General features: G+C 36.9%; 1 protein-coding gene across 1 annotated transcript in view; it reads right to left on the minus strand.

Moving 5' to 3' along the window:
* The window catches only part of LOC137281415 (SH2/SH3 adapter protein dreadlocks-like), a 40,366-nt gene extending 27,852 nt beyond the window's left edge, over positions 1-12,514 (minus strand). Inside the window, exon 1 of the mRNA XM_067812629.1 lies at positions 12,478-12,514. The gene's annotated coding sequence lies outside the window, so the exon portion shown is untranslated. The remainder of the gene's footprint in view (positions 1-12,477) is intronic.
* Between the last annotated feature and the right edge of the window lie 806 nt (positions 12,515-13,320).

Genomic DNA, 13,320 nt, shown 5'->3' on the forward strand with positions numbered 1-13,320 from the left:
TTTGCATGCATCACTTTCTAATTATAGCTACTACAGTTGATATCATTGGATATCACAGTTTCTTAATTATAGATATAACAGGTATCATTGGATATCATTTTTTTTAATTACAGCTACTATATATATCATTTGATTTCATTTACTTAATCATAGATTCTTAGATATAACTGGTTATCAGTTTCTTATTTATAAATACTATAGATATCATAGTTATCAGTTTCCTAACAATAGATATTACAGATATCATTGGATATCACAGTTTCTTAATTATAGATAATGTAGATATTATTGGAAATGAGTTTCTCGACTCAAGGTTTTGCAATTGAATAAAACTGATTCCCATCTATATATATTGCAACTGGTTTGAAACAAAATTTCCAAGAGTCAAAGAACAGATAAAAATCTGAAAACAATAAAATCTTAAAATCTTAAAAGATTAGAACCCTGTGCCTGAGTTTACAGCCCATTTAGAGCAGACGGTCTTCACATGAATGCATGCTCACTGAACTGACATCCCACATACAAACACGCACTTCAATCACAAGGTCAGCAATTAGTAACTGTTGACATTTATCAACAGGCTGCAGTTTCATATCGTTTGTCACACAACCACTCACATACCCCTAGTTTCTATTCCACTGATGGCTTTCTGCATGAAACCAGTCCATTTACAATAATAGACTTGATGTCAGCCTACACGATGTCTTCCAGGCGGGATTTAGTACACAGGTATTGATATCTTTTCATAGTCTTTTTCAACAAGCAGTTCATTCAGCATTGTTGATTTCATGCTACACTTCGGAGTCAAAGATACACTTTTGGAAAAATTTCAATTATTTGACAAATTCTTCTCTTACGGGGCTGTACAGTTTTGTCACAGATTAAGGTTTGACAGTGACTAAAATACTTTGGTGGTTCAAAATACAAGAGAGAAACAGTGGTCAAAATAACAAAAAGTAAGCAAAGAAATCAATAAACAACATGTAGGAGTACTAGGACCCTTTCACCCCAAAATAGCTTACAAAAACAAACAGCCACTGGACAAAATCAACATGTTCATTCCAATACTACTTGATTTGGTTTGGTTTCCAGTTACATGGCAGTGGTCTGTAAATAATTATGTCTGGACCTGGCAATCCACATCCTCAGTATCTCCAGGTCTGAGGATATATATTCAAATAAATCTACACTATACCCTGGCTGCAACTACGGGTCGGCTCAATTAGTTTATTACCTCCCTTGACTGGCTTTTTATCCAAATACGTGTCTTTGCTGGGAAGTTGAGCAATCCAATCAGAACTCATTGTCTTTTTTAAATTATCTAACTGATCAAATTTGGGAACACTAATCATGCAGAGGAACTCTGAAAGAGATGGAAGGAGTTCTTGCATACAATTATTTTAAGTTTCGGACCTGACAATTTGTCTGTATGATTTCCCCAAAATCTGAATCTGCATACAAACAGTGTTGATGGCAATGGCAAACTCGGTTGTAACAGCAGCTTAGATTGGTTACTGCGAGTATGCACAGCCAGCTAAGGGAGGTAGTTGTATCATCAGGACGAACAATCCAGAGACCAACAGCATGAGCACTGATCTATGCAACTGGGAAACGATGAAGTGTCAACCAAGTCAGCGAGCTTGACCACCAGATTCCATTAGTGCCTCTTGCGACAAGCATGGGTTACTGAAGGTCAGTTCTACTCAGATTTGGTAGAATTGTGGATAGTACAACCTGGGTCTGTCCTGACCTGCAGTCCAGTATTTACCCAGCCATGTCAATGTTGATGAGGACAAACGACTCCACCACAACAGAAGCTGATACAGGAACATGCATCAATACCAGCTTCAGAAACAACAAACAAAAGCACACTTCACTTCTCTTCAAACTCACTACAGACACTTTGTCAACAAACATGGAAAATATTGTCTTGTCACTTGTCCACATCAAGATTTACCTTGGATATCAAACTCAGGTTGCTAAGTGCTCCCAAGAGGCAAATTGAAGAAAATAGTTTATTGTTTTGTTTAAAACTGAAACATTAAAGTTATTTTTGTTTTAAATTCAGATACATCTTGACACTGACTGCATTAATTTAACACTATTAGAGCACTAAAGTGGCTTACTTGTTTCTAGTATTGTACTCAATAAAAGTTCATGTACCAAACCATAACATCAGTCATAACATTAATATCATTAATAAAATTCCAATTTTTAGTTGATTCCCCACTTGGGTACAATGTGTGAAGCCATTTTTTCTGGTGTCCCATGCAATGATATTGCTAAAAGCGGTGTAAAACTAAACTCACTCACTCACTCAAATTTTTAGCCAGAATGTCTTTCGTACAGATCTGCACAGATTCATGAAATAAATACATTACTTCGTTACGTATGAACCTACATAACAAAGCCTATTCTATTCAAATACAGCTTAATTCTAATGATTTACTACACTCTGAGCAGAAATACATACCTGGACCACTGGTCAATTCTAGCCCAAAGTTTTACATCATCTGTTTTAAGTGAGTGATAATGATGTTCCTGTAAATGAGCTGATAAAAATACAGGCCAGTAAAACAACCCTGATCAGGCAGCAATATAGAGGATGAGTCAAAAACCACAATCTTAATTAAATCCCATCGTATCTACACATGATGAAAGACTAAGAAGAACCCTCGGCAGCAATCCCCTATCTAAATAAATCCCACCTGCGACCTTAACCCCGACCTTACATGACCCCACGTGGTCATTCAAGGTCACAATTCCTTCCAATTCAAACACATTCCCTTGACCAATCAATCATTATCGCCGCTATCAAATTAATCCATGCACTTCTTTTTCTTCCAGCCATAATTAAGCCATATGTTGAGCCAGGCATACCAGCATGATAGCAACTGATCTGTGATTACGAGTATCTTCCCCCAGAACCGCAGAAGTCCCCATCCCTCTGATAGTGACTCAGTATGTTAAAAGCTCTAATTGACTCTTTCTTCAACAGGCGGGTCTAGTTATTTATAGCTTTCCGATCACAGACCTAAAATTGCCTCTGAGTCAAATGCATCTATTATCTTCTTGAAAAAGCCAACCAACCTTCAGATCCTCTAGCAGTCAGTGAGTGATGTTTGATCCTGGTCAGAATATTTCTACACTGGGCCAAGTAACGAACTTTTATGGCAAGACATCTTTACTCGGGTGTTGCCAGACCAGCAACCCATCACTGGAAGACTTCGGAGGGTACATGCATTATTCATGAGTGTTTTTTTCTGGCTGACTGAAAATGCACTACGAGGAAGCTGATCTCCATCACTAAGTTAACATGTTGCCTGACACACAGATGATTTAAGCCATGTCACACTACACCTATCTCCCTCCCTTGTCCCGACATGAAGCAAAACGTTCATCTAGAATTGTGCCACATTTGTGTGAAATTATTAATGTTTCACGACAGTATCAAAATTTGAAACAAGTTCTTTAGCACTGATCATACCACCTAATAATTATGGTATCATAAGAACAAATTGAAATATGCTTTTTAATGGTTTTGTTAATATTACCACTGTGAGAACAAGTGTTTTAAGAACATAACTTCTTTTAACTAAAATGATCAGTGAATGATATTAGCTACATCCCTTCTGTACTTGCTCTGCAGACAGCCAACCAATTAAGTACAAAGACCGTATGTTGGTGGTGACTCATTCTGTGCAAGAGTAAAAATGACAAAAAACTCAACAAAACAGGAACTTAAGAAATAAGTTCACGCAAAACAGAATGAGATCAGGTGTACAGGTTTTTTAATAAATATGAACAATGAAACAGACAATATCACTGATGATGGTAAAATACTGAAGGATGATCACCAAAATTACAAAATGAACAACAAAAAGGCAATTTCAGTTGCTATTTTGTCATGGATTTACACATTATGCATTCCTCCCCAAAGGCTTACAGCAAATACACAAAATTGCCAAAAAAGTTAAGAAACACATGTCAAATTCCTGAGAATCCTCTGCCCTATCACCTTCACCACAAAACATTAGCAACCAAGCCAAACCCAAGGGATGGCGTAAATTAAATGTCCTTGCTTCGTGTTGTAGAAATGTGTTTGACCGAGACCAAGTTAGTCAAACATCCAGCAATGTCATTGAGGTCCGTGCAACACTTGACTGCATGCCTTCAATGTACAAAGTCCATCTGGGCAGCAGGGAGATTCAACAAGCAAGCATTGACACAGGCTGGTGGTGCAATATTTACACCTCCTGGACACCACTGGACATCACCAGCCTTGGAGTGGCTTGTGATCAAGGCTGTTCAGATCAGTCCATCGGGACAATCACAGTGTGCTACTAGTGAGTGTGGTGCACTGCTTTTAGCAGTATTTCAGCAGTATCACAGCAGGGGGACACCAGAAATGGGCTTCACATGTTGTACCCAAGTGGGAAAATCAAACATAGGTCTTCCGCGTGACACGCTAACACATTAACCACTAAACTACCCCACCGCCCCCACAGTGCACTGACATGTCTGTACAGTAATCAATAGTTTAAATTAAAATTCTAAAATATAAAATTAACAGACTGGGGTCTTATCTCGACTTGCCTCTTGAAAGGATACAGTGACTACACATCAATGGGCTCAGCATTAGTACCAATTTGGCTAATTAACGGTTAGTTTTTGAAAATAAATATCTTTGATACAAATCACTCAATTTATAGAGAGAGGGAGCGTCTCAGGGAGAAAAATCTCACACTCCTTTCTGACTTTTGAAAAGGATGAACATGCAAAGCAATGTGATCCAAAAACAACATATGACAGTCTGGGATAGAGATAAATATTAATACAAGTATACCACAAGGCACTCACTAGTCATAAATTTAAGTGTAAATTTTGACTGTAAAGAGTTGAAAACTTTTGGTCTGCATTGTAACTTCTTAATTTCACTTCACTCCACTAAGTACTAGTTTGGTCATTCCTTCTCATTAACATGAATAACATTCTACTCAGTTTCTATATCCCTTAGTTCAGTTTTAACGACACACGTACATCATATTTGCATATCATGACTACTAGGGCAGTGAGGTAGCCCAGTGGTTACTGCATTCGTTCATCGGGTCAACGATCCTAGTTTGATTCCCCATAGTTGTACAATATGTGAATCCCATTTCTGACGTTGCCAGCCGTGACATTGCTGGAATATTGCTAAAAGCAAAGTAAAAACCTTTTGTAGCAAAACGTGCATCACTGGATTTATATCAAGTATATGGTACTGCACAAAAGAAGTTGCAAAAACAGATATTCTATTCTTATGACAACAAACAAAAACTCCATGGATGGTGTGTACTGCAGCCTTCCACTAAGTTCCAGATGTGGATGTCAATTACCTTACTTTCCCAGGTCAACCAACATTAAAAAAAGCATAAAAAAATCAGAAATATTTTCTTAATTGGTTGCTGATCAAAATGTGTCACAAGAAGAATCAGCGCTTGATCTGAAGAGAAGACAACAAGTTCAAATAGATTTCCATGAGACCAATGACCAAATCTATTTCTTAGAGCCAGAAAAACAAACTTGTCATATAAAATTCACTTCCACCAACACTTAAACCCTTTGAAATCATAAAACCCTTTGAAAGTAATGATATAAATTGAGCTCCAGATTTACCTCATGTCTCCCTTGCTCTCACCTGTAGGATTTCAATCCAAGGTGCACCCACCTAGGGTGTTAACTCTCAGTGTTTGTATGAACTGATTAAGCACTTCCCATTTACCTGAGTTTGTTTTTGACAGAGCTATGTTCACAGGGGGTTAGACTTAGAGACAGGTTCAACCACCTTCACTGTTGGCATTCAACAATGACAGCTGGTAACACCCCACAGTCCATGCACCTCGTACATCAGAAGCCAGTGAATGAATGACTAGTTTTTAATGCTGTTTTTGAACAGCATTTCAGATATGGGAGCTGTGATCGCCAGCTCGGAGTGGGAGGTAACCTGAAATAAGCCAGGTCCTGGATGTTTATCACAGAGATATAACCCCTGTAGAGAAACCCAATACATAACCAGGGGAATCCAGATTTCAATCCATAAATATAGGATTCCAGCACCAGTAAGACGTGCAACACTGTCAGACTAAACGAGTAATTATGATCTTACACCACTTTTTGTTATAATTTAGTAGTATGACGGGGCATGACTGACCAGACCAGACTTGGGCTTCACATTTGTACCCTGAGACTCAAACTCAGGCCTTTAAGGCACATCAGTAGATAAAACGAAGTTTCGTTTACACCTAAATTCCTAGTGTTGACAGCATAGTCATCATAAAAAATTCATAAGTCCTGTTGCGAGCGTAATAATATACTCAGGGACATCACGTCCAACTCTTGCTCTCATCACTCAAACATACGCCCACGGAACGCATGCCCATAGGCTGCTTAGACGATAACTCTTTATCCCCCACTCAACTATCCCACAACACTCTAACATATTTGAATCAGAATATCAATACAATTTGTCTCATGATATGAATGAATATTCACTCTGAACTTTATGGATAACAACTGTTCAATATTATACGTCCCAACTTCTAAAATGCCACCTAAAGAAGTCAAATACAGAATGCCAGCCATGTAGAAGACTGATCTACTGCTTGCCAAGGGAACAAGAATCAGTATCAAAACATCACACTCACCAAATACAAGAAGTTGTTATCTATACATATTGTTCAATATTGTACTTCCCAACTTCTAACCTGCTACTCAAAGAAGTTGCCAATACACATGACAAGATAGACTAACAACCAGTCCCCCACACTGCTCTTAGCAATATTCCAGCAACATCACCGTGAAGAACACCAGAGATGGGCTTCACATATTCTACCCATGTGGGGAATCGCTGCCAGGTCGTCAACATTTTAACCACTAGGAGCCGCCCTCAAAGCTTTGAGTATAAATACATAAACAACATAAACATATAAATAAAATATGCATGGTTTCAAAACTAAAAGTCCCTGTTAATTTTAAATGTTCAGGTTTCTGTAATAGTTGTACTCAAGTCATTTCATCAATAATTATTATAAGCCTTGAGAACATTGAAACTTCTAATCAATCACCAGTGACAGCCCTTCCTTTAATCCAGTCCGAATTCACACTTCTGTAGCCAAGAAATCTACCTCACTGATTTGACTTAACACACATTATTCTCACAAACTGGTGAGTATATTTACATCTTTTGAAAAAAGGGTAAATAACTTCAAAAGTACAAAGATTATTGTTACCAGATAAATAAAAAAAGACATTTTCATAAAAATATTTTAATGTCAATTGTCATCCCAAATGGTGCTATCATATCAATAACTTCTAAACAAAGTTTAAGCAAAGCCAAAAGGCTTCATTTAATTCCAACTAAAGTCAAATGACCTTTCCTGACAAACCTGGCAACAGAACAGAAACCTTTCAGAAATCAAAGCGTTTGTACTAGAAAGGATCATAAAAAAAAACAAAATTAAAAGAGATCACATATTTGCATCCTTAAGTTAATTACATCTTCACAAAGGAATCGCAACATAATCAACCCTTGTAACGACAAAGCCACTTGTCTGAACTTCACAAAAAAGCAAAACTGGCCAGATAACAAAAGTGCCGAGGAATCAATAGTTATGCTTAGACAAACCTTCAGCATGTTGAATGGCGACTGTTCCATGTCAAAATGACATGAATGCAAATATTCCTCCATACCAAACCAATATCTTGCGATCACTGACAACATAAAGATCACACGAATAAATCTGAGCTTGTTTCAATCCCTGGACTTCCTTGAAATGCAAGTGAAGTAATATGACTGATTAATGTATCGCTACGAGGGCGTGATGGTTTGAGAGTATGCTGTAACAACCCCAAAAGGGAATGCATTAAATATATATTTATGTCCCACTGCCTACAGCCGAATACTCAGACCTTTATGTTAATAGCTTTAGCAGAACCAGATTTTCATAGATACCACTTTGATCACGTTTATCAAGTAGTATGTAATGTAAATATACCCTTTTTGATATCATTTTATATAGATTCAAACTGATTTGAACATGTGTGTCAAAGAGAAAGATGAGTTTTGACGCCCTTGAATTTTTTTAATCTTTGTAAATCTTCAATTTGTAACGTCATGGTTATTAAAAGGACGACCTGACCTGCATTCTAAACTTTAAACGGCTTACTGCTCTTGCACCCAACTTCCTGAGAAAATAATGGTTATCAAAAACATAGGCCCATAACTCATATTTTTAAAATTTTGGTATCAATGGCACAAGTTCCTTGAAATCTGAAATAGGAAATAAAATGTAAGCCAGTGAGAAAAGACTGAAATCCCCTTCCCAACTTGCAATCCTGACATTTTCATCACAGCTGTACTAGTGAGTGAGTGAGTAAAATGCTAGTCATCAGAGAAGACAGCTAATGAAATTACTTTCTCACTGTCATCAGATGAAATGAACGAAATAAGATGACTTAAACGAGTCTATGAATCAGGTTTCCACAGTCAACCATAAGTTTCAGGATAACAGTATATGAGTTTGCTGGTGGTTTCGTCCTCCACCTATAACCTGGTTCCAGTCTCGAAATCATCATCGAAATGAACCCACTGACTGTTGTAATTACTAACTACTTATTAGTATCATTAACTAATAATGAGATCTAAATTATATTTTAGCAGCCAAGAGTTGGTCTTAATGCTTGAATCAGACACATGCTTGAATTCAGACAATTACATTGCCAAATTATTCATTCCCTTCATTTTTTAAGTCAGAAAGTGCCAAATGCATCTCTAACCTGAAGGTCCTACATCACAACAGTTGCCATGAACTTTCTGGTGAAGGCAGAGCAAAGAAATTAAGTGTTGACAATGAGTAAACAATTGAGTGAATACAATTTTACGCCACTTTAGCAATATTCCAACAATATCACAACATGGGACACCGGAAAAGGGTTTCACGCATTGTATGATTTTGAGAATAAACCCAGGATCTTCAGTGTGACAAACCACTAGGTGGTTCATTATCAGTCACTCAAGAAAAAAAGGGCCATGTCATGCATTCATATCTAATACTCACTGCTACAAATCCTTTAAATATGATGGTATGCAATACTGGCATTCAACATTGTGATTACAATTACAAATAACAAATACCTATCTTATAAAAGAACCACCGCATATATGACAAGAACTAGAATAAAGCAATAGTGACCCAGTGTCCTTATCAGTACTAACCATGTATACAACAACTAACAGGAGTGAGTGAGTGAGTGAGTGAGTTTAGTTTTACACTGCACTCAGCAATATTCCAGATATATGGCGGCAGTCTGTAAATAATCGAGTCTGGACCAGACAATCCAGTGATCAACAACATGAGCATCGATCTGCACAACTGGGAATCGATGACACGTGCCAACCAACTCAGCAAGCCTGACCACCTGATCCCGTTAGTTGCCTCTTACGACAAGCATAGTCGCCTTTATGGCAAGCATGGGTTGCTGAAGGCCTATTCTACCCCGGGACCTTCACAACTAACATGAAAAATAAGCAGATCATAAAGACATGTCAAAAACAGCTAACCTAAAATTAATACTCTAAACATAAATATATTGGAACGCAAGCTGAACATGTTGTAGCTTATGCTTTGCTTAACAAACTATCATATGAAGCAGCTCCCTACTGTACAGTATGTAGGACATATGTCCTCCTCATCAGTCATCTCCATCAAAGATTTATCCACGATAATGAAATAAGCACCCCTGCAGGCAAATGGGGAAAAAATGTTATTTTGTACAAATTCAGAGTTAAGAAAAGTTCTTTAACCTAAAGAATTTTATAGATATAGAGCTACAGATGACATTCCGGGTCACTAAGTAATGTACTCACTCGTGTTAACCTAATTTGGGTATCCTAATTTTCTTTTGAGTTGCTAAATAAATTATACCCACCTCAATCAAACTCAACTGGGTATTTTGCCATTTTCCATTAATTTTAAAGAGACAATAAGGTTTAAATTTTGGTTTATGTGGTTGTTATTTATCTCATAATGATAAGAACGACTGCAAGTTGCCAAAGCAGTTATAAAACTTCAAGTGTACTTGAATGCAACAGACTTAATAGGGATTGAGCTTTCACACAAATACTCAGTTTATCATGTTAATCTGTACCTCTCAGGAATGTTGAACAAGGTATTCAATGCAATAATGAATACCACAAACCTATACAAAAAAACATTTTCCCAATTAGCGGTTATATAAGTAGTGATAAACTAGTAATCCCTTGAGCTACAAAGTAGTTAAAGTGTAACTTATCAATATTAACTTGAATTTGGAAAATCTTTAATTTCAGTTTCTAAATTTTTATTGACATCAGCTGGAGACTTGGGGGCAAAGATCAGCCTCTGAACAGATCCAGGTAATTCTGGTCCAACACAATGACAGCTAGGACTTTGCCAGACTTACAAAGTATTGTGCATTTGAAATATATGACCTAGCACCACTCTGAGTATTTCAGTGTGTTGGCTGAATGTGGGAGAATTTAAATCCTGAAGTCAAAGAAGCTGCCAGGTTCAAAACTTTGTCATAGACAGGTCATGTGAGCTGCAGAACTCTGTTTTTCACATTCATTTATCAGCCTTCAGATTTTGGTACTATTTCTTGATGAACAAAAGATCTGTTAATAACATATTTTGTCAGTCAATGCTCACCTCATTTGTTTCAAACATTTTTTGTTACGCCATCAATAAGTAATGGCAATCCACTGACCTCTATCAAATTGTCGAAACTAATATTCTAGGATATAGTGGGAACAGATAAACCAACTTATCCACATCAGGGGTGGAAATAACCCATTGCCCGACATACTTGTCAAGTGTGTTTTTTCTGTCGGGCAAGCTAATTTGTATATCATGCTCTACCTGTGTGCAGTGGACTTTCCATTGTTAATTATGTGGTTTATTTAAACAATCAACAAGGAAATCGGCTAACTAAAGTCGAAAAATTATCAGGGCAAGTGCCACTGTACCGGTGTACATTAGCAATTCAAGAATTATTTCCATCCCTGCACATCAAGTCAATGAACCTCCAAATATATCAATTCATGAAGACACCTCTAAGATGAATCAATTTCTACCTGGATGGCTGGCACTGTTGTAATAACCAGCTAATCAAGTGCCTCTGTCAAGTCATATGGCAAATGTTGTGATGATTGAAAGTTCAATAATTAAGTGGAAAAAATGTTACCCAATATTAAAAACATACATGTTAACATGCTACATAATCTTTACATTAGTCATGGACCCAAAGGGCAGGATGTAGGAAGATTTGGGAAGATCAATTAAGACTGCAATAGATAATTCATTATTGCAATCTTCGTTAATTCAAATTAACTAGAATGAATCATAATGCAACTATGAAATACAGTTACAGTTTATGATTTCATTCTTGTTGAAAACTTCCTGATCAAACACTTATGACAGTATTGACACAATTACAATGAACAGAATCAACAACCAGTGAATGAATTGAATATGACTCACTGGTTATATTACATGATACACTTACTACACATGATTCTGTACAGCAGATCTATCATTGCCAGTTTAACATAATAATGTAATGTATATTTCAACAAATGTATTAACCTATAAGTGTTAACTTGGCAGTTTCAACTTTTTTTGTTAACGACTGAAAGAACTAAAAAAATGTGTTCTAACGCTGATAGTATCAGACTAAACACAGGATTTGTGGGAAATATTTGTGTTCATGCCACGCTTTGCGGTTTTCTACTTCTACATAAATTTAACAGCCTGAGGAAAAAACATGAGCAAACTTCCAAAAGTATCAGGTTAGTATGCAACCCATACTGGAGTTTGAATCTGCATGTGGAAGTTCCTGTAAACATGTTCATCACAGTACAAGCAAATCCCCATATACTTGAACACCAGGAAGATCGGACAGTCACTGACTGACGTAAAGTTTTTCCAATACAAAAACTGTTGCACAGATACTCAAAATCACTGTCATCTAACTCACAGTGTGTGTTCCAGTATGGTCAACTTCTAAGATGAACTGTCAATTCCACCCACGATTAAAGAGTCACGAACAGCAATGAATATCAGTTAGTGTGCATCTTCATATAAAATGACCTATAAATGTCATGCACACTTAGAAAAGAATAACTAAACGTGCCATTTGAAACCGAGCACGACAATATAAACATGCTGGCAAAGAATGGTAAAACAAGGAGTTTTTTTTAATCCTGTCAAACCATAAACTTAGTTTGGACGACCAAGTTCCGTATACTTCTCGGCCCAGTAAGTTCATTCTTCGTCGATCTTTTTCAATAATCCTTTCTATCAATAGGATATCTCATTACAGCATGAACAAAATACAAAAGTGAAATATTTCTGAAGACAAAATATGGTAAGCAATCGAACAATCTCATTTTTATCCTACCCTTTGTAAGACTCCGGTCTATTCGGCCATCTTTGTAAAGTAGTGCTGTCCGTGTAGTAATAACAAGAAATATTTTGCGATAAAGTTATCCTAACATTACTCAATAAAGCAATTTACACCGCCTTTACGTAAACATATATACCATGTCAGTATTTCCATATATACATTATGTACATACGTGTCAAAATGGACTAAATATCAAGTGGCGTTCACAGGACTATTTGTCGTCGGACATATTTACAAGCACCTGTGCTTCGCCGGTACTTTTCGAAGAGCAGACAACTCGTGTTGATCCAACGTCATCGGTTCGTCTTCATCGCTTTAGTCTACATCTTAAGTTCAAACCAACAAATTGTAAGTTTAGATTTAACACGAAAATGTTTTTACTTATTTATATACCTTCCTCAAATATCAAACATGTTCGAAATAAATTTGCAACGAAACTGATCACAGATAGTATATATATTCTAAACGTAACTAGATCTAAAACACAAGTCCTTCTGACTAGTCAAAAACAAAACAGAAAGAAATACATTTTACGACTTGGAAAATGCGACACAGATCGGAATTCATTACCGTCAAACAAACACAGCCAAGGTGTGATATGCATTGACCGGCAATATACGTTACACAAGAGCCACAATTAGCTGTTTATAGAGAACCCCCGCTAATTAACATGCCGACACGACCGGTCTCATGCAATTAGGGTGTGTTTATAAACACAGCGTGCATATTATGTAAACAGTAGGTCCGTTTCACGCATGGCATTGCAATTATTTGAGGTTTCTTCGACACGTGGTTGTCAGTGAAATGCCCACTCTTAGGAAGTCATTACTCAATAAC

This window comes from Haliotis asinina, chromosome 4 (genome assembly GCF_037392515.1).
Source record: "Haliotis asinina isolate JCU_RB_2024 chromosome 4, JCU_Hal_asi_v2, whole genome shotgun sequence".
Taxonomy (NCBI): Eukaryota; Metazoa; Mollusca; class Gastropoda; order Lepetellida; family Haliotidae; genus Haliotis; species Haliotis asinina.